Genomic DNA, 9,531 nt, shown 5'->3' on the forward strand with positions numbered 1-9,531 from the left:
GTGTGCGTGTGCGTGTGTGTGTGTGTGTGTGTGTGTGTGTGTGTGTGTATGTGTGTGTGTGCCAGTTAGGCTAGGTTGACCGGCCAGTGAGTTTTGGGATTCCCCTGTCCCTGCTTCCCCGCTGCTTCTTAATCCTCCCTTTGTTCTATTTATCCTCTTCCTCCTCCTCCTCCTCCTCCCCCTCCCCCTCTTCCTCCTCCTTCCTTTCCCTCCCTTAGCTTCCTGTTAATGTGACCACCACCCTCCCCTCCCATTAATGCTCCTGTTGTCTGAATGTCCCAGGTTGTCCCAATTTCATCATTGCTCTTTCCCAGGACAAATCACTGGCCCATGGATTATCCCCTAGTGCTCTTGCCTCAATCTCTTTCCTGTTTATTCTCCACACTCAAGACTTTAACTCCCAGACAGTGAGTCCTGGAGATGTGTGCAAACCACACTCTATACCCTAGTGCACCTAGCTTTCTGCCTTGTACATTTTACTCAGTTGACATTATTTTATTTTTGTTGTTTTTGTAATTTTTGAGACAGGGTCTCCCTGTAATCTAAGAAGACCTAGAACTCATTGTGTAGACCAGGCTGGCCTCAATCTCAGAGATCCACCTGCCTCTGCCTCCCAGTGCTGGGATTAAAGGTGTGTGCCACCATACTCAGCTTCAGGTGACTTTATTTAATGAATTAATTTTTAAAATGTGGTGCCTCCTAGTCTTATCCCAGTTGCTGGTGAATTCCTCACTATCTATGCTCACAGACAACTCAACTTTTCTACAACTCAGTTTTCTTTTGTGTAGGGTGGAGATAATAAATTTATCTTTCAAAATTTTTGTGAAGATTAAATAGGCAAATGTTAGTTTTATAAGCTAGGAAATCTGTAAAAGCTAATGCTTTTTGGAAGGCTAATCTCCAGGATTATTGGAAGGCAACATGAGCATGAAGCTGTGTGCTTTAACTCTGAAGATTTTTTTAAATTTCCTTTAAGAATTTAACATTTGTGTGTATGTTGTCTCAAAGTTAAACATCATTAGGATTTTGTTGTTGTAGCATCAAATTTTGTCTTTCCTTTGAGAGAGTCAAAAATCATCTATTTTGAGCACCTGCTATGTGTCAAATTATGCTGTAGAAGCTCAGGAATGTGGAGATGAATTTGGCCTCTTGTCCACCCTTGAGGGGCTCTTAGTGTAGTCATACAGCCAGATGTGTAAACAGGTAATTATGAGGTACTTCAATAGCCACATACACAATTCAACAGGAGCAACGAACAGAAAACAATTAACTTCCAGATCTGCTTCTCAGCATCAACAGAAATTATCCAACATTGGTTTCCTAGCTCTGAGAGAGAGAGAGAGAGAGAGAGAGAGAGAGAGAGAGAGAGAGAAAAAAAAGGAATGATCACCAATGAAAAATGACAGAGAAGGCATAAGTGACTTGTCTAGGGTCACATGTTGAGGTGGAATTGTCAGCAGTGGACCCAGAACTCGGCTGCCCTTGCTCTGATCCTATTCCTACTACATTTGAGGTGCTATGAATCAGTAGGGGAGTTGGGGCAATCCTGTGTTCTGTTAATTGCACGGTAGCTGGGTAGCTGCTGGTGACTTTCTAGCTTTGTAAAAAGGCATGGTTGAACTCCACTTTTCAGCAGAGGAGAACCAGGAAGACTGTTCTTAAGTGGTTTGACTTCTGCCTGTGAAAAATGAAGTCAATGTCCTTGAAGCTCTTTGACCATTTTACACTTCTCCCCTGGCAGATCAGAAACAGTGAAACATGTGGACACTGTGAGGTTTCAAAATAATATGGACCTTGGATCCAGGGGATGAATTTAGATTTTATTGCCATTTTCTCTGGTTTTATAAGAGGTGAAAGAGAAGCACAAATGGCTACTGGTGACTTAGATTTCTCCAGAGCTCTGCCGTCTCATAAATGGAAGACAAAAAGAAAGAGAAGGATTACATTTGGAATCTTGGCTGCTCCCATGGATCCTTGGTCCTTGGACTTGTCTTTCTTATGGTCATTACCCTGGGAACCCACCAACAAGCCTTTGTTCTTATTTTCACTGTAACTAATTCAAAAATTAGAAAACGGAAATGGTAATGGAGATAATAACAATTCAGCGACCCTTCTGTCCAGCATCATCACTTTTTTCTTTTTAGACAATACATTTTATTGATGGCTGCTTTTGCAAAGCATTAGCCTATATATAAGCCGCATGTACAGATTTATTTATATTTCTGCCTTGTTCCACAACATTTCTGAAGTGGCTTACAAGGAAAACAATAAAACAAGCCTAATATAAATAATAAATTAAAAAATAAGAACCAGGAAAAACACAAATTAAAATAGAATGTCAAAACTAGGAGGAAAAAATAGAAAATAAATATTCAAACCATAAGGGCTTTGAGTTTCTGCAGCTGTGTTGAAAATCTAACTCTAACCTAAAGAGAAAGGAGCCTTGGTCAGTCTTGTAGCTCTTTCTGCATGCAGTCACACCCTTTTGTATAGAAATCTTCCCCAAATCTATCATACAAGTCCTTGCGTTCTTGTTTCAAATATATCTACATCTTGTATTCTCCCATCTAAATACTAACGAGGTTTAGCTCTACTTAACTTCCGAGATCAGAGGAGATGGGCATCTTCAGGGTGGTATAACCATGGATTTCGAGGTTATATAAATGCACATGCAGACTTCCCTGGATGATTCTTAGAAGTGTTTTTTTTTTTTTTTTTTTTTTTTTTTAATGTGTGTGATTCCTCAAGGATTAGCAAAGGATTAGCAGGATGCTCTACCTACACTACTCTCATTTCTTGAATTCTTGACTTGATAATCTCCCTCCCCAAGCTTTGCTGTTTTAATTTGTCTGTGCAGTTTGAGAGAAAGGAAAACAAACTCCTTAGAATTTTGGCAAGGAGACTTTGAAGGAGGGGCTGCTGGAGGGATCCTGCTGTGGATAAGGCACATACCATCAGAGGGAGCAGGTTTTATGAGTTCTACATTAGCTGTTTATGGATATTTTTTCTTGCTTCTGGGTGTTCTGTGGTGAGAGCTAACCAGGTAGGAGATCTCTGTAGTAATAAGGCATTACTGTAGCCGAAATAAGGACTCTAGAATACTCTTTAGCTCTTTTGATCTTTTAAACACCCAGTAGATCCTACTGAGTGTTAACTAGTTTCACAGTAATTACTGACAGGCCCACAATGGGGTATTTAGGGCCAGAATGAGAGAGATTTCTTGACTCTTCTCTAGCGTTCTCTAAGTCAATCAATGGACAATACACACTATTGAGAAATGTCTCCCAGAGGGGTTGGAAGTTGATCTCTTTCGAGTATAACACCTATTTGCACATTCATCCATTCATTCATTCATTTATCCCTTCATCCCCCAAATATTTGCGCACCTACTGTGTGTCATTCAAATTCTAGAACTTTTCAATAATGTAGTGAATTAAATAAGCAGGAACAAATTCCTATTCTTATGGGGTTGACATTTTAGTGATGGGAGATGGAAAGCAAACCAACAAACAAAATGGGTAGAATGCCATGCCAGCACATGCATTTGAATGAAAAGATAAAGCAAGAAAAAGAGAGAGGAAGTTAGAGATGGGGTGTTTTCAAAAAGATACACAAGGACTTCTCAATAAAGGGATGGAGGAAAACTGAAGTAAGCACATGACTGCTGAAGAGGAGACATCTGTGCAGGGAGAGCAAATAAAACAGAAGACCTGACGTTAGCAACACCAGCCAGACAGCTACCGTCCCAACAGTAAGAAATGGCACGCTCAGGGGACTGGGGAGATAACTTAGCACTTAAGAGCATTGGCTGGTCTTGCAGAGGACCCAGGTTCAGTTCCCAGCACCCACATGGAGGCTAACAACTGTCTGTAACTCCAGTTCTAGGAGATCCAATGACCTCTTCTGACCTCTGTGGACATTGCACAACATGGGTTCACTTAGGACACACATGCAGGCAATGCACTAATACTCATAAAATAAAAATAATAAAATATTTTTAAAAAGGAATGGCATACACATGATAATTCCGGGGAGGCATTTAAACACCATTCACAGAGGCCCAAGGTGGGAGTTTGAGAGTGCTGGGAATGTGTAGCAATCTGAAACTCATAGTGTCAGCGTTGTCACCATCTCTAGACCCTTGAGGAGACAGAAGTCCCTGGGTCATGGAAGAAAGGAACTGGGTAGAAGAGTGGTCTTTTGTAGATGACTGGGCAGAAGGCCAGGAGGCTAAATCCCCCTCCCCCTCAATCTGAGCTACTGATTGTAGGAGGAAGACACAGACTGTGGCAGTCTACTCCTACCAAATGGGGAAGGGCAGAGGTATATTTAGAAGGAGAATTAGATGGTAGGCACATGCCTGGCAATGTGGGAGACGTGGTCGCCCTCAAGCTCTGGGATGAACAAGCTGAGAAATTTGTCCCATTCCCTCCTTGATCTGCTTCTCTCCTCATCAGACAGTGATGTTCCCAAAGCCCTCTTCTAGCTCTGACAGGTACCAAAATCTGTGATTCAAGGGACTCACATAGTTTCCTTTACATACAAGCCATTGTGGCCTGAGAGAAGGGACCCACTACCTGTAAGTGTGCAAAGGAGTGAGGGCTATACCCAGGACCTGGAGTCGCAGGACACCTGTGGACCTCAGAGAGATTGAGAGTAGACAATTAGGGGTAGTAGGTAAGAGTGGTTGGAAGAGAAGCTTGTCCTAGACCTTGGGCCATGTTGCCCAAGTACAGCTGCACTCAGGTGGCCTTAGAATCATCTGCTGTCCTGGTTACAACCCCAGGTTCCAAATCTCACAGGTGATGCTGAATCAGAATCTGTGGGGACAAGGTCCCTGAATCTTTATGGTTAACAACCCACCCAGGTGATTCTCAGGAATTCTGAAGTTAGCTAAAGACAAGGAACAGGAGCAAGGTGCAATGGGGTGTGGGCTGCTTCAGGTTTCCTGACCTATGGACAGTTAGGACTGTGGAGAGTATTGCAGAGGGCTTTGCTTTCTGTTCTCTGAAACACCCAAGGGTAACCAAATCTGTCTATAAGGGTCCCATATTGTGTTATTTCTTCTAAAGTTTATCATATGAACATATAGAATTCAAATTCATTCCCTTTGAATGTTCTAGCTATTAGTGGCTTGTTCCGTCTCTTCCCTTTCCTTCCCCTCCTCTTCTCCTCCATTCCTTTCTCTGGAGAGCATTAAAATTAGTATAAAAAGATAAACAAGAGGAGCTGATCTTGAAAAAGTGAGAGTTTAGAGATGATCTACCTGTTAACTTTCTAGGTTTCCTCCATTGACTCCCCCTGCCTGGCCCAGGGAGGAGTGTCTCAGCTTCTCCTGGAAGGGAGGGATTACAGGCTAATGTATAACATTGTTAAGAGATGAAAAATATTTGCAAGTTGGGTTCTGCCTGGTGGGAGAAGCGTGTAGGCGATCATACACTTGGCCTATCCCTGTGACACATCCTTAATCAATGTCACATTTCCAAAGGTCAACTGCCAGGGTCCTGGAAGTATACTCCATCATGGAATGACTTTAAAGTGTGCTTATCCCTGGAAAGAAACCCTAGCCTTCTTGACCATATCTTGGGAGGACACACACCTTTCTTGCTCCCTTCCTATGGAAGCTATTATTGTCTTTCCATGGACAGAAAGTTACAGATTGATGGAGGTGTATTTTCATGAACATTTTGGTGTCAGAGCATTTAAACAAATGTATGCTTTGGGCATCTCCCCTCCTGTTTCGGAGACGATGTCTTAATTATTTTGACCGGAGCCAGGCCACGGTGTGTGCTATAAACATCTGGTTTATCATTCATCCAGCTGAACTGGTTTCTATTTTGTTAGAAGAAAAGACTTTGGATTAAAGACATTTAAGTAATTAAGCACACGTCAAGACAATTTGGTGATGGGTAAATATAGTCTCTGTTAAATGCACCGTCTGGGGGCTCTGGTTTAGATTTACGTCCGACTGGAGTGCAGGGATGAAAGCAGAATGCCGGGCCTATCGGGCCCTATTCTGGAGGGAATCAAAACCAAATGGGTTTTCAGGAGGACGGCACCATTCCTCTAAGTACCTGTCCCAGAGGATGAAAGTTTCCTTTGCGTTTGGCCTGCAGGGAGTAGAGCTGTGCTCCCTGCCACCCAGCAGCACTTGTAGATTTAATGAGACTCTCTCTGGGAGGCAGACCATAAAGCCCCATGCTTTGTTGTCGCCTAATGTCTGTGAAGCTCAATGCAAGGCTCAGGTTTTGGCTGATGAATGTGTGTTTAGTTACCTGTGCAGGAACCTGAGCCCACTCTGGTCATTTTTTTTTTTTTTAAGCTAGGTCTGATGACTCTGGGGGCAGAGGGGCAGTGATTCTGGGCCAGGCTGTAGCAAGCTGTTCAGAGTGTGGTCCATGCTAGATGATGAGGAAGCAGAGCCCATTCCCTTGGGGGTTAGAATTCACAGCAACAGGTGGTTGATATGAAGGAAAGATGGGGCTAGAGACTTTGGGGGAGCGGTCTCTGTGGGACTTCAGAGCTTATGTTTTGTTTGAATTGAGGTTTTGCTTTTCCTTGGGGGCTTGGGAGAAAGGAAGGAAAATATCCTTGGAGCTTTCTGCTTCTTCATGCCTCCATTCTGGGAGTAAGAAGATAAAGCTTGGTTTCTTTCTCTCTCTCTCTCTCTCTCTCTCTCTCTCTCTCTCTCTCTCTCTCTCTCTCTCTCTGCCTAATCCAGTGAGGAAAGACTATGGAGCATGGTCTTGAAGAGAAGAAAGCTTTGCCATTGTGACCACATGGATAATATACGATGGAACCAATTAGCCCATTTTTGCTGAAAAGGAAGGAAAAAAATCAGAATTTTTCAAAGCAGGGATTCCTTTTAAAAACCGTTTGATTATTTTCTTCTCCTTTCAAACTGATTTCCATGCTTGTTTGAGAGTAGAATCTTGGTTTCTGAAGTCTGAGGGTGAAGGAAGAGGCTAATGGAGTCCCCGCCGGGGTAGCTGTGACTGGGTAGTTACTTTTCAACTGGGTTCTGCCCCCTGCTTCCGCCTTTCATGTGCTCTCCTTCCCTCCCTTCCCCAATAGCACTGATTGGGATCACCCATGTGCTACCACCTCGCTGTCCTGTGGGAGGCACACAGCCACGGGTGGGTGACAGAGAAACATTCAGTTACATCATTCGGGAGGCCCTGGATATCTGAGTTAGGATAACTTGGGTTTCATAACCTGAGTCTTTGCTTTAAGGCAAAGGACCATTTGCCTGGACTTCCTGTCTTAAGAGGCAGACTAATCAACTGGAGGCTAGAGTTTCTTCCTCATCATAGCTTGCCAAACAAGGCAGCAAGGAGGGTGGGGGCCTTGGTCTATGAGAAGAGATACTGAGTAAGTGCAGCCAAGGGCTGATGACTCTGGCTCTCACCTCTTCAAGTGTCAAGGCAGTGAACTTAAATGCTTTCAGAGATGTGGCTGAGAAATGCAGTCCTTTCTGATCCCCACACCTTGCAGGCTTCGAGGGACACAGAACAGTAGGCAGACCATGTATTGGAAGGAAAGTGAGCTGCTTGCTGAAGGTGGAGCTGTGTGCAGAAGCTTATGTGATAGGAGAATGGGTGCATAGCTTGGACTCCAATGGTTTGAGATCCTTTTGAGGATCTGGCAGCTGGACCCAGGCACTCAGTTTGTTAGTCTAATGCTTCTAGACACTCAGCTACTGTGCTAAGAGGAACTGAGACAGAGCAAAACAGCGAAGGAAGGTGAAACACCTGTTTAGCGTTTGCCATGTAGAGTTAAGATTGTCTTTGAGGTATATACATGGCTGCCATGGCAACCATGGGGTATGAGTGAGGTAATTCTTGGGGTGAAGTCTCACTGGGGGCCCTACCCGCCTGTGATACTTCAGCCTCTATCCATGTCGACAGCACTTTTGTAACTTTGAAATACCACCCCACCCCCTGCCCCAACTTGGGTCTCCTTCCTTTGATTGCTGTAGGGTGGCTTCACATTGCTGTGGTTAGGGCTCTTGAACTGATTAATGACGCTCTGAGTGAAACTGTAGTCTTGTGAGTAAAACAAATCTGCAGCTCGTCCAGCCTCCAGCACCCCCCTTCTGCACTCCTACCCTCCACCCCCTCACTCCCCCAAAATTATTTCTCATGTTTTACATTCATTCCAAAGAGGAAAGAAAATTGGAAAAGGACTGCTGGCTGTTGAATGCACAGCCACACACACTCAGCTTGCAAAGCCCTGGAAGTGGCCGTGTCCACTGAGCAGCCATGTGGGGTTTGTGACATGGCATCTGTGGCATACTGCGTCCTAGAACTGTGGCGATTCTTGGCAAGGTCTGAAGAAAAAGGGCTGATGGAGGAGAAGGTCATCTGAATGTGCGGGTGTGTGGGGAAATGTGAGTGAAAAACGATGCCTTGTAGTGAGTCAGTGTTTAGATTTGTGATCCAGCCTCTTTGGGGATGCAGAGTCATAATGACACAGGTCACTTATGCTTCCTCCCTCCAAAATCACTGATCTCCTCAGTACAGTGCACAGTCTTTCTGTAAAGAGTGACTTGGGAATGAAAGTGTGTGCAAGGCCAAGAGAAATCAGTGGGTTCCAGAAACTTCTTCCTCCTCCAGCTCATGATTAAATGTGGATTCTGGTATGCAAGATCTTGGTACTAAGAAACAGAGAGATATAAATTCTCCTGCCTGGAGGCTAGTGACGCAGGACAGCCCATCCTGACTCAAAACATACAGACTGCTTTATAGTGTCTGAATAAAACCAAGAATAAAACAAGTAAATAACCATGAACTTATGTGAGCAGATGTTCACTGCTGTGAGTCTGTCGGAGTTAGATAAATGGGGCTGTCCATGCACTCAGCATATACAAAATAGAGTCTGTTATGTGCAAGAGGTAGGAGATACTGTTGGGATTAAAAAGTGAATCCCTTATTGTGTAGCCTTTAAATTTTTCATTGCAAGGCATGTTTAGCACTTTAAAAAATGATTAGGAGCATCTAAAGGGATTTCATTTTGGGGGTTTCTCTTAATCAGCCTTTATTGTATTTGAGTTAAAATTAAGAAAATTATAAGGAACAAGAAGATATAAACATATATTCCATTAGCCATGGGGATGATGTCATAAGATGCCACAAAACCTGCTGTTTACCTATGAGAGGGTCAGAGGAAAGAGCAAATAATGCCAGCGACATTCTAAAATGCTCTCAATGTCCCTAACCAGTTATACACCACAGCAAAGGGACCCAGAAAGGGTCATGGGGGTTCCCAACATTCCCCAAAACACATTTTGAGAACTGCCGTGCTACTATCCCAGACCAGGTGGGCAGGTCAGTCACAGACAATAGAAAAGCACTCCTTGTGGAGGAACAGGAAGGTGAGATAGGATATTCTAATATCTACTTTTATTGATTATGGTTAAAGTTACTCATCTGACCATGAGCTGACACTGAGCAGAGAGGGTCCCAAATGATACTGTGGCCATATGGTGTGTGTGGTGTGTGTGTGTGTGTGTGTGTGTGTGTGTGTGTGTGT

The 9,531-nt window shown here is 43.7% G+C and overlaps 1 protein-coding gene across 7 annotated transcripts in view; it reads left to right on the forward strand.

Moving 5' to 3' along the window:
• The window catches only part of Ano2 (anoctamin 2), a 382,995-nt gene that overhangs the window by 98,443 nt on the left and 275,021 nt on the right, over window positions 1-9,531 (forward strand). The gene's annotated exons all lie outside the window — the stretch shown is intronic.

The sequence above is a fragment of the Nannospalax galili genome, unplaced genomic scaffold (genome assembly GCF_000622305.1).
Source record: "Nannospalax galili isolate Female #2095 unplaced genomic scaffold, S.galili_v1.0 scaffold589, whole genome shotgun sequence".
Classification (NCBI taxonomy): Eukaryota; Metazoa; Chordata; class Mammalia; order Rodentia; family Spalacidae; genus Nannospalax; species Nannospalax galili.